The 18,241-nt window shown below is 37.3% G+C and overlaps 1 long non-coding RNA gene across 1 annotated transcript; it reads right to left on the bottom strand.

The window, feature by feature from the left end:
• Window positions 1-8,671: 8,671 nt before the first annotated feature.
• Window positions 8,672-9,987, bottom strand: LOC138688019 (uncharacterized). Its single transcript, XR_011327056.1, has 3 exons — window positions 9,328-9,987; window positions 8,885-9,002; window positions 8,672-8,808 (listed from the first exon to the last, which is right to left on the bottom strand). It is a non-coding gene; the product is annotated as an uncharacterized lncRNA (long non-coding RNA).
• Window positions 9,988-18,241: the final 8,254 nt, after the last annotated feature.

Raw genomic sequence — 18,241 nt, 5'->3', positions numbered from 1 at the left:
TTCAAACCACTATTAAAAATAGCACAAGATCATCCAGAAAAAAATATTCTGTGCACATCAGTTAGTAGTTTCGATTTTCATATTCTAGTTTGCACTTACAACTTGTTAAAAAAATTTATAATTATTGTACTGCGAGTGTGTCTTCCTTCTTATTTGCACACTCTAAAGGCATAGTCTCAGTAGTAGGCAAATATTTTTAGCCATTGGTGTTTCTTTATACATTTGAATCACAGATTAAAGAAATCCATATAGTATGAAGCTAGATATGACACATTTATGTCATTTTTCTCTCTGCTGACCACAACTTCCTTCAAAAGGTGTTACTAAGATAGGGAATATGAATATTACAGCACCTTAAATCAGCAATAATCAAGCTTTCTGGCTGGATGACCCTGTTACCTCCTTCCTTTTCTTTGATAGGGGAGGACAGACTAATACAGTCCATCTCTGACCTGCCTAGAGACTGAGCAGTCTGCTTTAAATTATTAGAAATCAAGCTTTCCTTTCACACTCCAAACACTGCTCCAACTGTCCAGAAATCAAGGATCCTGGGTACACTGACAAATAAAGAAATAATAAAGAAGAGATGAAACTCGAAAAGCTGGTAAAACAGAACAAGCCCTTTTGGCCAGGTCAGCCAAAAGGCTGATTGATAAATGCTTGGTTACTTCAGAAATCACATTTTACTGGGGAACACAGAAATAGACAACAGTAAGAAGTAACACTGTCAGAAGATTGTCTTTCTGTTCACCTATCAGAAAACTCATGTCTGTCTTGGATGCAAATTCTAATATTCTCTGTATCACCAAGACAACCAGTTTGGGCACATTAATACTATTATTTCCTCAGCATTAGGCACATAACAGTCTAATAGGTCAAGAATACTTTCCACACCCTCAGAAATAACAGTACTTTGTTTCACTGTACAACTCTTCTCAGGAAACCTTGCCTGCCTTCCAGTTATTAACAGGTCTGTGAATGAAAAAGCAGCAAAGCAAACAATATGTTAAGTTGAAAAGTCAGCATCTGAATAGAAGGAAACGAACAATCTCAACCAGAACCGAACAGATGCAACACTTTCTGTAGCATGATCGAGGCATCAAATAACAAACACGAGGCCTAAGCAGCAGCACTTGCTTGACAAGAAACATTGCTAAATTAGTCGTATGTTTTGTCAATGCCTTTTAAATAGACTTACAAAATAAGTTATATTTGACAATAAAAGGACTAAACTACAGCAGTGGTGTTTTCCAGAGTAAAGGAGCAAAATTTGATGATTAGAACATTTTCAGATTATTGAAACAAAGTAAAAAAAAAAAAAAAAAAGGAAAAAAAGAATGTAAATCTCAGTGGGAAAAAGGTAAAGCACAGTAGTAACTTTCTCGAATTAATTTCCAGCCCTGCAACCCATCACAAGAGGCAGTAAGGACCTTTCCATTAAAACTGCACAATACCAAGACCAGAATTGTTTTATCCTCATTTCCATCTCAGATGTTCAAGACATTGGCAACTGATGGCTATGCACTGCAGAAAACTTCTGCTATGTAACCATTCTACCACCTAAGGAAGAAAGCCTGTTTGGCTTCAGTGCAGAATTTCATCTCATACACGTGTAATCCCCAATGGGTTCACGTTTTTCAGACTATAGAAAAAACACGTTTTTGAAGATGCTAGCACTGAAGAACAGCTATCAGAAACATGAATAAAAAGAGACACAAATCCAGCTGCCAGATTACCATGGAACTCCAGGGGATAAAGCAAACACAAAGGCTACTCCAGCAAGTCTTAGGGGAGGAAAGCAACAGACAAACCTTGACCCAGAAATACACTGTCTTCACACCTATGAATAGTCTTTACAGAAGAATGCTTCAAAGACACAGGCCATTTGTAAGCATAATGTATATGCAAACACCACTAGCACTTCAGAGGCTTCTGATCCAAGAAAATATGATAGCTGAACAAAATATGGATATGAACGCACACATATTTCAATCTGCTCTGTCACAAAAAAGACAAACTACTGAAAGCTACAGAATACTGGAAGGCATTATAAGCCCCATTTGCTATCACAGGTGGTTTTCTGAAATTAGAGAAACACAAGGAACCAAACCATACATCTTTAAAACAAAGGACAAAAATCTACCTAAAATATTTACCCTGCCTGCATGTGGATCTGTAGCCTTTTCTTCTTCCAAGTCTTTTACCTGGTTTTCTAGTACAACTGGCAGCAGGCCTCTGGTTCTTTGTCTTGGGCTCCTGTCTTGACTGTGGCCTTTCATATCCATTGAGCACCAGGCCCCATCCAAAATATTCCATTAAGCCAAAAAAAACAAGTTCAAGACATATTTCAAAATGCATACGGTTCCACGCAATTTCAAGATGTATACTGCTAGTAAACTGGTCTTCCAACAATTCATCTGGCAATTACACTCCTTTTCCTTGCTTTTGATCAGATGTGTTGCTTACAGCAACCTGGCAGGACAATAATTATCTCACTAAGGGAGATCTACAGTACATGGGATTTGGACTTACCCCCAGGGAAATCCTAGAACAAGAGACATAGCTCAGGCAGTGGTGGATTTTATTTGTTATACATGATTGACTCTGAAAAACTGGGTAGTTAGCTACACCATGTTACAGGATATGATGCATAAATCAGTAAGAATCAGCTTGTCTTCCAGATTCTGGATGGAAAATGTTTAAGGTTAACAGAGTTCTTATTTGTACATCTGATTTCAGCTAATTTTGTTAGAAATTAGAAAAACAGAAACAAACATATTTCCCTAAAAAATACTAAGTATACTTTAGAGCACAGCTATCTGGGAGGAAAAAAAAAAAAAAAAAAAGGCCATTCTCTCCAGATGTAGAAACTTCACTCCATTCCCAAATAGCAAATGTGTACAGTTTATAAAAATGAAAAGTTGTAAAAGAACTTCTATGATCTGAGCCTTTTTGATGGTGTTTTAACATTATCATGACTGAGATAACCACGCTCAAAAATAATTAGTTTGCTTTACTATCAAACTTATTTTTCCTTAATATATTTGTAACACCATACCATCTGGCTATGAACTTTGCTTCATTTTTCCTGATGCTCCTGAAGGTGTTCTACTCTGTTCCAACTCTTCTGGACTTTTCAAATTTTTTTTTTTTTTTTAATAAACACAAATGCAGTCCTTTGTGTTCTTTTATCTGGTCTGATAAATACATCCTCCTCCATGATCACCTCACTCCTCAGCTTTGGTATACACAGTGAAGCTCCCTGACTCCATGCATGTGGTATATCTGACTGCGGAAGAGCAATGTGTTAGACACCAGGCTTCCAAAATTTACAGCTGCTCAGTAAGCCCTAGAGGTGGTCTTCCCACAAACATTCCTCCTAGAGCAGCTTTGGGAAGATTTTCACTGTCAGAACAGTCCTTTATTCTGTAGGACAGCATTATCAAAAGCAATGTCTAGCACGAAGGCTATAGTGGTACCTCAGCTTCACTGTTACAAATGGAAGAGGACAGCCAGCCTACCTAGGAGGGATGCAGCAGTGCTGACTAAAGGTGTTTAGCTGTTCTGCAATAAGGGTCAGACAAAAGCTTAGACAGAAAAAAAAAATTCTATTGTAGCAAATGTAGCACAAGGAGGTACTTCAGGTCTGCGATTCTTCTGCTTTGACCAAGGGGTGTTACAAATACACACAGAAGATGTGAATAGAAGTTGCTGAGACTGCGCTGCCATAAGCATTTACCTGGCAAAGAACAGTTCCCGGTAGAAGGCAGCACTTTAAAGAACCCATGGTTTTTTGTGTGGTGGGTTTTGTTGTTGTTGTTTTTTTTAAAAATCATCAACACTGCCACACCTCCTAGAATAATTTCAGTCAGTTATGTATCAAAAGCCACAGCACTTTTAAGTTTTAATAATCAGCCCCATAGTCACCAGTAGATTTTTTTTTTTTTAAGCAAAGATTGTTTTTAAAAGTTTGATTTGGACAGGATGCTGTTTATCACCATTACTTACTATATTATGTTTTGAAGACTGTGACACAGTGCTATAAATGCTACAGAAACATATTATTTTGATGCAAAATATACATAGTAAATGTGATGAGTATGACAAGATCACATTAACTTAAAAAAATTTATTTATCTGTCTCAGCCTTTAAATATGTGGACTATGTCTATATCAAGCCATTTGCTTATTTGAATGTCTTAATTAGAACATTTTTCAAATGTTAACAGCTTGTTAAAAATTAATTTGTAAGAGCAAGGTTTATTGATCCTACTGTTTTTACATAGGTGGCTTTTGTAGTCAGCAGCAGCGCAAGTATGAAATGGAGTGAGCAAATTTAATGCAAATAGGAGATGCCACACTTAAGTCACTCAGGTCCTCTGTGCCCAGATGGGGAGGACAATGATTAGACTTTAAGGTCTGAGGGCAGACATTTTTTTGTTACGTTTGTATGATGCTAAGCACAATGATGAAGCCCCATAGTACTGGGGATGATAATATGCTACACAGCTTCTCTGTGCTGCCCCACAATAATCCTTAACCCTGAACTTAGCCCTTTATTGTAGCGAAGATACATTAGCCTATACCATTTGTGCAGTCCTTGACCTCTCTGCTGAGACTGCTAATAATATAGTTTCTAACAAAGGCTGAGAGTGATGGCTGTTTTTTATGGCTGGATAGACTTCCAGTCTGAGATCACCATACTCCATGCACAGAATTTCAGAGGCAGATTCTGGTTCCGTATTACAGAAAGAAGCATTCAGCATAAGCTCACAAAGAGAAGAAACTGATTCTTTGTATTTAAGAATGAAACCACAAAACTTACTTATATCTAGAGATATAAAACCCTTGCACTAATTGCACCAATAACTGCAATATTTGACAACTGTGGTATACTTGGAAAGGCTATTTGAGCAGGACTACTATGTTCGTATCCCATTACCAGGCTCAAAGTGGCCTTAATTATATTGTTTGTATGAGACTGAACTCCTTTATGCTGCTTTTGGACAGTATGACTAGTATCTCTGGGGAGTATCATGAAAAGGTCATGTGTATCTCACAAGACTATCCAAAATCCCTAGATTTTTAATAAACATATTAATCCATGCTAAGTAGCTCACATTCCAGCTGCAGTTCTATTTTTATGTTATTTGTTGTACTTCTGTAAAGAAAAGTGTCACCAGTTTTGAAGTATTTTTAAAGACAGAAAAGAACAGCTACCTTTGTATGCAAGAGGCTGTTGGGAGAATGGGCTGCTTCCATTACACCATTAGCTACCAGCTAATGGACCTGCAGGGAAGGAGTCAGAAGGTGGTAAAGTGACCCATACAGTAACATGAGCTAAACGTTCCAGAGCTGGAGAGCTCATTGTTAAGCTGAGTGGCTGTTTTGGCCTCCTGGGAACCTTAGTAAAAATCTTTAAAGCAAAGCAAGTGGTCATTATTGAAATAGCACATTGGAATATCTCATGTCAGCAGAGATCTGATCTAATGGTTTACTCCTTAGTCAATATCTGAGATTTTCCTAAGTGGTAACTACTTTTTCCTATTGCAGTGTTGAATGACCAAAAAAATTAGACACAGATTTGCCCATGAAAAACAGAACAGCCCCTTAAAATGACTTCCACATCCTGAATACTGCAAAAGTAAGCTCTCTACAAAAGGGTGGAGAAAGCTATCAGCCACAGCTGTGACGAGGAAGGCTACACAATCTGTAATAGTTGCAGACAAATTGCAAAGACATTCTGAATTTAGCATCCAGGTTATGGAAACCTACACACAACTCTTCCTCACAATTTGTACTGGAAAAAAAGCATTTTCCTATGAACCCTGAGTGATGGTCTTCTGTGTACCCACAGTCAGAACAGACTATATATAAAACAGTAATAAAGCTTTGCAGTTATAAAGCAGGCTGCTGGCATGAATGAAGTATATGGAAGAATGACTGTTTACATGCCAACTAGACCAAAATTTTGGGATCTACTGAATGTGCATTAAAACTGTACTTCATCCAGAATTACATTTTTTGATTTATTAGGAAGATTCAAAATAAAATAAAATATTTTCTTGTTCAATTTTTCTAAAAGAGAATGTTTTAAACTGTAATAAATTTGAATTTTCCTCTTTTCAGCCTCTGAAAATAACAGAATTAAAGGCACACATCATGACATTTTAGACTTTTCCCCTATTAATTTTATTCCCCCCCCTTTGCAAACTCTATATCTTCTCAGTATCGAAGAAGTTTTAAAACAGTAGAGGAAACATGAACACTACATCGAGGACAAGAAGTTTAAAAGATGTCAATGTATTGACATTTTCTAGTTTTCAGGCGGCTTATATATAGGTGTTACAATAGGCAAATTCAGGAGCCCAGGAATTAAAAATCTTGTCCAAAAGTCACTGGATTAAACAATAACACATGGCCAGAAAATATCTTACAGAGATCAAATAGAAGAAAAATTATGTAAACCAGGCAATAAAGAGAGACCATTTGGACTGTATGTTCTCTACCCTTGTCATATTAGGAGCACTATGAAAATGAAATGTTATCAGGAGATTTGATTACACTACAAGAAAAGATAGGTTGTGTAGACTCATACTGAAAGCTTTCTATAATGTATAGTCTTAGTACATTGCCCAATGTTGCTACAAAATGGCATTTATCTTGTGGGACCACAAATTTCTTGTCACTCTAATTTCTTTCTTAACAACAAATTATTTTTTATCAGAGCTATGTTTCCACAGTACCATTTACCAATAAAGAATTATATATACTTACACATATTATTATGAGAAACAGGACAGCAAGTTCAATGCTTAATTACTTAATAGAAAATTATGTTTAGACCAAAGATATGGGAAACTAATGAGTTCCCAGGATAGCTGCAAGTAATGTTACAATACAACCTGCATATTTGTATTCCAGAAGTTCCTTTTGTTTTGCATAATGTCCAGAGAAAGACTTAAAACTCAAATCAAATCATGTTCTCACAAATTTGTCTCAGCTTTAATAAGCAAACTTATTCAAGGTTTGAAGTACACAGAGTATGAAAACAACTCCAAAATTCTCTAAATTCTGTGAATTATTAAAAATAAACTTATCCATGGTTTAAAGTTCACATAAGAAAATGAAAACATACTTCAAAATGCTCTAAAACTTGAGTCACACCAAATGGACTGATCATATTTTCAAATCCAAGGCATGCATTAGAATTTTTACGTTCCTGAAAAATTCCCCCAACCATTTGGAGGGTCACAGTTTTGAACCACAGTCATGATTAATTGACTAGGTCCATATTTGCTATAGGAATTAATGCATTGCATTAATTTAGGACTTTATTCCCACTGAAAGTAAGCCCACTGATTTTAGCAAGTTTTGAATCAGGTTTTCCATGGGCACACATAAATTATCTACCTACTTTATCTATCTCAATACCTCTGAGGACAAAACTGCGTTTTCTGAGGGATTCACACATTTCATGGATAATTAATCATTCCTTTCATAGTAGATCGTTTTGATCTAGACTTACAAGATATACTTGCATACTTTAGTAGTTGCTCACTTACAATCATAACAAGTAAAATGACATAGTCAATATTTAACCTGCTTATCTCACACGCTTATCGGCACTATCAGCAGTAAATGATCCATTAGAATAGTGTGCTTCAGTGAAGCTCTTCAGAAACACATAATATTTAAAGGAGTTGCCTGCACTTCTGTTAAAAACCCAGATTTAGAAAACTATAAACAAAGAGGTAAACATTTTTAACAGCTAACCCTCAGCAGATAGCAGTCATTTGAAAGTAATTTATACTTTCTATAAATGTTAGCCCATAAAGACCTGATGACACATTGTATTTAGTCTCAGTGAAAAATATTGCAGAAAAATCTTGACACAGTTTACTTAACCCCTCTTATATATGTAAACCATATTCAACCTCCTCCAAGACATTTTCAAATATTATATCCATCTACCCCATCTGGAAAAAAACCCAACCAGTACTCCCAGGCTTATAATTTCATTATCATTTTCAGATGCTAATGTTATCAATTAATAGGTATAATATGATTGAAATAACCAGGGAGCTGCTAAAGTCCTGTGTACAGGCCCCATTAGTCAATATTTAAAATAGAGAAACAATAACTAGACATGATTTAGGGTTTAGGAACTACTAGACAATAGGGCTTTATGTTTATGTCAGAAAAGATAATGAATTGTGGTCTGGCCAATAAACCTTGAAGAACTGCTTGGAACCGCCTAGATTAGGGAAGAAGTAGGTAAAAGGTAATTCATACAAGGAGAGATCATGACCACCAACTCATTGACCACCTACTCAAATGATACCACCTACTCAAAAAAAGGCAATGAAGGAAGACAGAGTCTGCACACTAATTTATATCAGGGGCAAAGAAGAAAGAACCAATCATTAAGGAAAACAACAATGAATATGTATTAGTTAGGTGGATAAATGTGAGAATTTTTGAGACAAGGGTGTGCTGTCTTGAGACAGGCACCCATTCACATGCATCAATGAAATTAATTTGAAAATACCTCAACTTTGTGTGTTATTGGCTTGCACACTAGGTAAACAAACCCCATTTGTGGGACAACACTTACGAGAGCAAAACCAAAAGATACACGTATATTAGAAAATCTAGTCGACTCAGTTTTTAAATAAGTGATATAAATTTTTATTTCCTTTCACAATTTGAATTTAATTTTTTAAAAATAGCCTATAGTTTACTCCCAAATTCCTCCAAAGTCCAGGCCACCAAAGAACCACTGTCAGTCCTACAAGAAATGAAAAACTTATCAAAAGCTAGGACTAAGTCTTTAAATAACAATGAAGTACTCCAGGCACCAAGTACTTTTAAAAAGGCATACCTTTTATCTGAAGGCACATCTGAGAAGAAAACACAGATATCTCCTTGATGTTGGGCTGCCCATACTGCAGAAGGCAAGTTACAAAAAGGAGTCAGGTACCTGATAAAGTCCATAGAACCTGTAGAGAAAGACAATGATCCCTAAAATTATGATTACTTATGGTGAAATAAAGCTCAAAAGCCATAAAGTATTCTGGAAGAGCTGTTACAGCATACAAACCCAGAAAAAAACAAGGCAGATACCCTCACCAAACTCCACAGTTGTTCTGTGAATACAAAAACCCTTCCCTCTACTTTTTTTTAAGCTGACCAGCCATACTTGCCAAAAGGCAAAGAAAACAATATGCAGCTGTGGCCAAAAGGGAGGGAGGGAGACAACTATATGACTTGGAGCAAAAACTCTCAAAAGTGGAAGTACTAAAGGCTTTGACTGAATGCACATACCTTTGTCCTTGGGTAGCTGAGCAGGATTTGTTATCTAAAACCTGCAATTCTCCAAAGGCAGTACCACACTTTTTGCATGCCTAGCTAAAGATACTAGCTTGGGTCCCGGGAGTTATATAAACATATTAATAAGGCTTCAGCTGAGGCTAATTAGCCTCACCTGTTCCTCCAGTTAATTGGCCAAGGTGGAACACCCTGCTGATACCATCATTTTGCCCCAGTTTGGGGGCTGGGCTGTCCTATGGTAACTTTTGTGTTCACTTCACAAAGTAAAAACATGTTGTTACTTGTTGCTACTATTTATAATTCTAGATTAAGCAACTGGGGACTGAATCCTAATTACCTCACTCTAGCATGTGACATTTCTCAGCCCTGCACAGGTTTCAAAACCAGTATCACAGAGTAAAAACCCCTCTCTGCAAATACATCTCATTTCCATGAAAGCTTCTTTTCCTGAAAATTAACATCTGCAAACTGCCATAGCAATGCCTGCAATCAAAGAACAAACTTCCTTGCTGTCATCACTGTGGCCTACTTAAGGGAGACTTTATGATACAAACACCAACTTTAGATCTCAGTTTTGGTTGTCTCAGAGAATCTTGTGATTCTCAAGCAATTCTGCTAGCTGAGTGGCACGTTACGCGTGGGGCAGCTCAGTCTCAAAAAGCCACTTGCAGTGGCCTGTTCTTCTGCCTGATTTTCACTTGATCAAAATATCATGCTAACTATCACAGTATCAGCACACAGACAGCTGGTTAACTTTGTGGTTAAGGTGTACATACATTAGAGCTTTTGCTGGCCTGACTATGCTGGCAGGTAAAGTGTGATTTGTTAAATTTAATATAACTAGGCTGGCAAGAGCATTTCAGTGTAGAATAAGCTACTTTACGCAAACAGACTCGTCACAGGAGGAAAAAACACAGCCAAGTGATAGTTCCTAAATTCTCTGTATACTTAGCCATGGTTACTTAATGCTGAAGCTGCTGTGCTTTTTTCTGGGCAAACATGTTGGGCTGCATTATGCTGAAAGTAAGCGTTTCAGCCAAGCAGAGAAATGTTTTGTCAAAACTATGCAAATCTGCAGTGGGGAAAATGATCTCATGCAACAGAGAGCTGCCCTATGATAAAACTTGGGAGCAGTCTACAAAGCCTTATGTTGGTATAAAATGTCACTGAAACAACACAGAGAGGTAGCAGATCTGCAGAGTGGGTTGTCATTTATTCAGAGAACCACATTCCACTGGCCATAGATGAGTGAATCAGCATAGCACCTGTGGCCTTAGACGTAGACTCTGACCTCTGAATCTACCTAAACCTTGCAAACGCAGGCCAAAGCCCCAAGTCAACAGAGCATAGATTTAGCTTTATGTCAGCCTGACTTACAATGTTTACCTAAAATTTGCTGAAGAGGAATGGCCTTCAGAAAAAGACAAGATTCAGTATAAAAGACTGTGCCTTCATCTGGCATCTGAAGATTTCACAGGATGGAAATCTGGAGAATGTCTTAGAAGAATAATAAAGATTAACAGTTCGGCATCAGACAGAAAATGGTCTGCTGGGACTGTGTTCACGCCTGTTGCTCTATGTTTCCAATTAACTTGATTTTGGAGCAATGGATGCTGTCCAAAGATTTACATAAATAACAAATACACTGAAAAATACAGATTTCCTGGGGTGTTTTAATTTAACATTAACCAGATGCATTTGCAATAAAGGCTGAATTAAAAGTCTGGTGCCTTAAAGCAGGGAAACTATTTACAATGGGGAACTTCCTATCTAGAAGGAATACACCCCAAGAGGTTCATATGTCGGCTTGTAACTATTCAACAAGGCCAATATTTTAAATGCTTTTAGCCAGGTCAAGCCCTATGGTGCATTCATCAGTCATTGGTATGAAAAGCTGGTTATTTGGTTCCCCAAGGAATATGTATTTATTAAATGTTCACATCAGCATAACCTGCAGGGCCTGCTCAGGCACAAAGTCTATTGAAATAAATAGAACTCTTCCTGAAGAAGGTAACCTTCCATTTAGTTAGCCACCAAGTACCCAGACAGTGCTTTTTGCTCACAAATCTCACAGTGCTCCGCAGTGGTTGGGGAGCTCTGGTTAAATGGGAAAGCAGACACACAAGTAAACTGACCTGGTGAAATTCATGCTTGGAAGAGCACAAGCAAGAGCAGTGCCTGGCAGAGATGCTGTCGGGGACCCAATCTGCTGGGTCATGCTATCACACAAGAATGAAGGGAAAAACTTTTCAGTCAACAAGACTTTGGAGGGCAAAGGTAGGGATGAATTTTCATACAAATAGGTACAATAGTCAGGTCTAGGCAGGCACTACTTTGGAGATTCATCTTTCCCTTCACATTTCTCTATATGTGATTGCTATTTTGGCACCCTCCTAAATCATTTCAAATCAGACTAGTCATGTATTTTGCACAGAAAGTTGGAATATTATACACTGAAAATGGGACAGTGTATTTTAATAGATTCATGTAATTCATTAAGAACCAGTAACTTCTCATGGAAAACAATCTCACTGAGTCTGCTGAGTAAGAGACTTCTTTTTTTGTGCTCCCCTGTTCTTTACTTGTTAAGAAGATTTGCACGACAGCAAGTTTTTTTTCCTTGAAATTCATTAATTTCAATTCCTTGTCCTTCATCTGAAATCACAAGCTGCTGACTGTGAAATCACAACTCCTCGTGAGGAAAGAGAGAACATTCAAAATAAAACAATTAAAAGGAAGCATGTCTAAGGCAGGATGAAGCATCAAGTTCTCAAACCAAACAAGATACTGTGCTTAGAGGTATGAAAGTTATATTTTCTGAGGATTTATAAAGATAACTGGACCTTTAATCAATGCTGGTATTGTCTGGCACTTCCAAGGACTTTTTCTGCAACTTGCTGGGAAATCCTTACCCTGGAAATTTTCAAGAGCTCTCTTAGATTTTTCCTAGTGCTTTCTAGAAATTACACCGGGCCATTTTAGCACTAGTCCTGAAGCTTTCTAGTAATTCATTCACTGCTTTCTAGGAATTTCCCCACTACTTTCTATGGCATCCCCATCTACAGTCTAGAAATCCTGATATTTTCTAGGAATTCACCTGATGCTTTCTAGGAATGTCCTGTCTGTTTTCTAGGAATTTTTCCTACACTTTCTTTGAACTTCCACAGAGTGTTCTAGGAATTTCACATTCTACTTTCTGGGGATGTTCCTGATGCTTTCTAGTACTTCTCCCCTTACTTTCTATGATTTTTTTTTTTTTTCCAGCTTTCTAGAAATTCCCCTGTTCCTTTATAGGAATCTTTCCATCCTTTCTTGAACTCACCATCAGGGAGCAGTAAGAGAAGGGCTGCTTGGTGAGGGACGCTGTGAGCAACCATAGCACAGACAGGACCGCAACCAGTGGCAGCTGGCTGGGGCAAGCAGAGTATAGCTGGGACAGCGGCTGGTTCCATCAACACGCCAGGCATCGTCAGACAAATGCAAGGTAGTAAGCCATGTCCAAAGTCAGTCCAGGAAACCCAAATGAATGTTCAGGAACAGCAGGGAACAGGGTTTGAAACAGGCACTACTTGGTGTAGCTCATGCAGGTGCATTTCAAGGATTAGAAAGCACCCTCATTGAATAATTTCTACATTCAATGTCTTGTAAAATAACCTAATTAAAATCTCTGTATTCCCTATCAAATGATGAATTGCTATAGATTTTTAACATGAGAAATTCTGAAATGTTAATTTCAGAATTTTCCATTTATATTCCATCACAGAATTTATTTACTAATGGGATGTAGCCAAACTGTTTCTTCTCCCCTCTGGAAATGCATGAGAAGTTATTCAGATACAAAATTATTTCATCATAAACTTAATTTAAAGGTATGGTTTCTCAGATTGTACTTTCTTCTGTTTAGTACATTACCTACATATCTTACTGGTCCTGCAACACTTAAACCATGCAGTACAACATATTTTCATCATGCCTGTTTAGTCCATGTGGTAAAAAATAATTGTTAAAGATTCCACTACAGGATTCTTATACTTGCTGAGCTTTAAAGTTGGTTAGTACAAATATTTGGTAGGGTTTTCATTACTACTGACATGTTATTCAGTTCCTTTGCTAATTATAGACAGCTGGCCAGCCAATGTTTTTCAAAATATGTTTGAATACCCTTGGATTCACACAAAGTCCAAGTTAATGTCTAGTGTGGGAGTGAAGATTAAATTTTAAGTCCTGTCTCGACATTTTAGGTGTATCCTCATTGCATAATGAAATATGAGACACACATTACACAAAAGCACATTTTTCCTAAGAGCTTCTACTACTTTAAATCTCATTATTTAGTATTTCATATTTAAAAGGTGAGGACCAGTAAGTATTTAGCACATACACAAACAAGAGAACAAACCTTCCTACACATCATTTGCCAGCTGCTACACAAGCTGTTGAAATACTTGTGCATATCATTTTCATTGCTCTGTGTTGCATACTAAAGGTTGGACATTCTTCGCTAAAAAATCACTACAAAAGTAGGGTAGAGACAGAATTCTACCGCAGAGGACAGAATTATTCACTGGCCCTCGGTATGACATGTACTGCAATTGCTCTTGCAACTCAAATGGTGAAGCAGAAACTGGGACTCCATAAACTTACTGTTCCCCTCAGTCAGGTTAGTTGAGACACCTTATACACTAAATCCATCTTACAAGGATACTTGTCAGCTTCTTTAGATCTCAGACTCTGTGAACTATCTAATCTAATCTAATCTAATCTAAGGTCCCCCAAACAATGTTAAAATGTGAAACAAACATTCTAGTGAAGGATTTTTTTTCTAAAGTTTTGCACTGATTGCAAAGGAACTGTAAGTTATTTCTTTCAACCTCCAATATAATATGAATTTGGAGTTTCTCTTTAGGGTATGTCATACACATAAGAACATAAAAATGAAAACGTAATACATGTAAAGTACTGATACTTTAAAAATACCTGTTCTAATAATTTTAATGCTATATTCTTGGAGACAGTTGTTCATACAGTGTATGGGAAGGTGTTTAAAACTGTTTATGTAGATACAGCTTATGAGTCATTCACACTAATCTTTGCTACAGGTGCTCTAGGCAAGAAAAAAATCTGAGAGACAAAATCCCTTTGATTCAGCGTATGCTTATGGCCATCTAGAAAACTATGGCATGGCTCACCAGGCTCTTGATGTATTTGCAAAGGTAGTTAAGAAAGCTGCCTTTAGTAAATACAATTTCAAATTTCTAGTAAAACCTCATAGCTCTTTATAGATCATTTGTATTAGTCTACAGCAGCCTGAAACCCAGAGCACAAATCAGCCAAGGTGCCAAATAAGTTATGAAAAATGTCTTCAAGAAATTGAGATGGTTTTGTTAATGATAATTTGATTAGTATTCTTCTGAGATTATGGCACTCTAACTAAATCATCAACCTACTAAAAATCAGTGAAAGTCTGCAAAAGCATATAGACCTGATTCTATTTTCATTTACAATGTGGTAAATCAGGAGTAAGCCCAATGAAAGCATTAAGGTTGCACTAGTGTAAAACTTGTATAAGTGAATGGAAACTCAAGGCAATATTTCTACTGAATTGGGTTTTTTTCTATTCAGAACGCATACTGAGAAAACTTTAGGTTTCCAACATGTACGTGTGAAATAGCTGTGATCCCTAATTTTTTAATCCTTTGATTTCATATTCACATGATGAATCTACTTTCTCACAATAGAATAAATGTCCACAAACACACATATGGGTATTTTCTGATGTCTACAGAATTCAGAAATGTGAAAAGTAGACAAAAGAGCATTTTTGGCATATGAACATGCTTGACAGGATTTAGAACAAAACATTTCCTTGCCAAGCTCTCCTCCTTTCCCAAGTCAGAAACAAAGATCATAAAATAGTCTTACATAACTGCCAACCAGATTGTCTTTTTAAATATAATTCAGTCTTTGTGTTATAGCCAAAACGATTCTGTTTAACATGTATTTTCTCACCCTCTCTCCATGTTTGATTACACAACAAGTTCCTGATTTAAAGACCATTGAAATAAATGGAAACATTCATATTCATTACAAATGAAATGTTTTCCATTTGAATTACAGAGATGGAGTAAGAAATTCTGATATAGTGTGGCCTTCTGTAGATTATCAGTGCAGCTAGTGGCAGATATGTGAAGAACTGGGTGCTACTTACTTCTCCCTAGGTGACATGGAGCTGGCCATCTCCTATTGCAAAAAAGTATTGCCTGTATTTGAAGAGTCAAAGGTACTTTTTGTTTGCTCTCCCTGTTTGTTCTGTAATGCACATAGAGGATGGAGGATGGAGGGGTTTCTATAGGCATTGGGAAATAGCATGAGCTACAGTGATCTAAGAGCTTGCTCCCTGCACAGGACTCCGTTCACTTCAATAAAACTGCATGCACCTAACAGCATGCAAACTAAGCCTTCAGCTGCACGTTTCTAAATAAAACCCTTCCTCCCACACAGTATCCATCAGCTGAATGGTGATGCAGAGAACTTTTGAGCAGAGGTTAGTTTACAGGAATGACTACACCCTCCAGCTTGCCTTTTTTTCTTTTACAGAATTAATTATTTTAAATTCTGCCTACTGAAATGGATTCTGCTGTCCCTAAATTTTAAGACAATTGTGTAACCATTTCACTTCAATAAACGGATTAAGTATAACAGCCAGCTAGGAAATCTCACAGTCCATTATTAATTAGCAAAATAATATCTTATGTAGAACCTAGATTATCTGGAGCATCAGGTACTGATTTAAAAAATAAAAACACCATAATACTTATTTTTTTCAAAATTTGCAAGGCAAAGTTATAGCTCCAAAACTCACAGAGACACTCTTCAGAGGTAGTCTCAAGGAGACAACACTGCTCACTAGAATGGGAAATACATGCTCTGTATTTCAGAGAAAGGGTGTACCATGTGTGCTGAAAAGATGTGATAAAAAATTGTTCAAAGAGCAGTTTGTAAAAAGGGGTTGAGACAAGACCATAGCTGTCAGTGTGGCTTTGGCCTATTCCACTTTACAGAGCAGGCTCTGATCTGTGCTTCACCGAACAAAAGTATGAGTGAATAAATTACCTCTCTGAAATGCATTTGAGCCTCTGCTGGTTATAAAGCCCTGAAAAGTCAAACAAGACGGACTTTTAAAAAAAAATAAATCTAAAATTACTTCTCCACAATAGCAATTACACCACTGTGATCAGTAATGAGGCATTTTATGTATGAATTTGCTTCACAAGAAATATTGAGCAATTAAGAAAATCTCGTTTCTTTCTTTTTTGAACAGGAAACAAGATGGCTTTTCACATATAAAGCTGCTCTAACTCCAGGGCAAGGGAAAGAATTATGAGACAGACATTATATAGAAAGGACAGCACACTTTAAAATCATGGTTAATTTGCTGGTCCTCCTGTACCTGTCTACCAGCAGTTGCTAAAAAGCAGGCTGTGATGCGGCACTGGTGCTTAGGAAGGGTAGGTAAGCAGCAACCGCTCCATCTGGGTTCCTCCACAGTGCCAACAAGAGGAGTGACTGTAGCAGATGCAATCTAGGTTTTACATCAGCTGTTTCGGGTACTAGTTGTAGCAGTGGCACAGACCATGTAAGCCTTCTGGGAAGTCAAGTGACTCAAGCAGCTAAACTGTGCAAAAGCCTCTTGATTCCCAAGTTTGCTGTACAGAAAGCTTGTGTGTGCTGCCATCAAAGCTCCTGTCTGCGATGTAACCAATCATTTGTGCTGCACACTACCTTCATCATGGTGCAGAGTGAGAGTCTGGGACAGCCCCTGAGAGCACCTAAATTGATCTTTTCCACTGGCTCAACTTTCATGTAAGTGAGCTGATGCCACCAAAAATTAAGAAAACAACTTGAACATTGACTCTCAGTATCAGTTAACATAAATTGAAATGTGTGTAGCTCATCTGCATATCTAAAATTTAATCTCTTTCAGTGGACCTATGACTGATGTGACAACCTGAATAATACATGGCGCGATTTCTGCCTGAAGAGTAATTGCCGCTGGGCCAACTAGTGTCCTGAACCTTTTATTACAGACAGCTTTTCCCTCCATAAAACTCACTGGATGATACTTATCCCTTTGTGAAGCATGTTCTAGCAGACCATGTGGCCAGTGGATGGGTAAGTGTTTTGTCCTGTCTTACTCATCCTGAAAAAAAACCCAAACAAAAAACAGGAGCACATTCTTCTGATTACAGCAACTTTCCAACACTTGCATTAATTATACAGACAGGAGAGGTTATGCTTTCTATTGATCCATGATTAGTATCAATAATTAGTGTTCCATGCAAAATATAGACTGCCTAGGAAATTCACTCTCACAGAAGACAGCAGAAGTGAACAGGCCTTTTAAAGGGTTGGATTTAGAAGTTCTATATGGCTGAAAAACACTCTTCTTGCCCTAATGAATGAGATGCAATTAAAAAAAACCCAAACCAACAGAAACAACAGAAAAGTAAAGAGATAGTGAAAGAATCATCTGCCTCAGAGAAAGCTTTATAAACAGAGTCATTTCTGGAAAAGAGGGTTTGGAAGCATAAACAAGGAATCTGCCTAGTGTGTTGAGGGGAACAGTGTTTTGCCTACATTTTTTGGTAAATAAAAAGGATTTAACCAATTAACTACCTGGCTTCAGCATTGATCTCTTTTCATAATGGAAACAGCTTGTAAAACCCTGAACATACAGAGAGTGCAGGCTGGTGTCTGCAAGTTCCAATAAAATACTCAGTACTGTTCTATCTGAGAACTGAATTATTTGTCTAATGTCAGAATGCAATAAATTGCTTCTCCCTCTTGTTTAAGAAGGATTGTGAAGACTGGATTGTGAGATGTCCTTATTTGCCCTATCAGGCAATTT

Source organism: Haliaeetus albicilla, chromosome 12 (assembly GCF_947461875.1).
Source record: "Haliaeetus albicilla chromosome 12, bHalAlb1.1, whole genome shotgun sequence".
In the NCBI taxonomy this organism is placed as follows: domain Eukaryota; kingdom Metazoa; phylum Chordata; class Aves; order Accipitriformes; family Accipitridae; genus Haliaeetus; species Haliaeetus albicilla.
The sequence above is the reverse complement of the archived record's forward strand: the minus strand, read 5'-3'. Positions and strand labels throughout refer to the sequence as shown.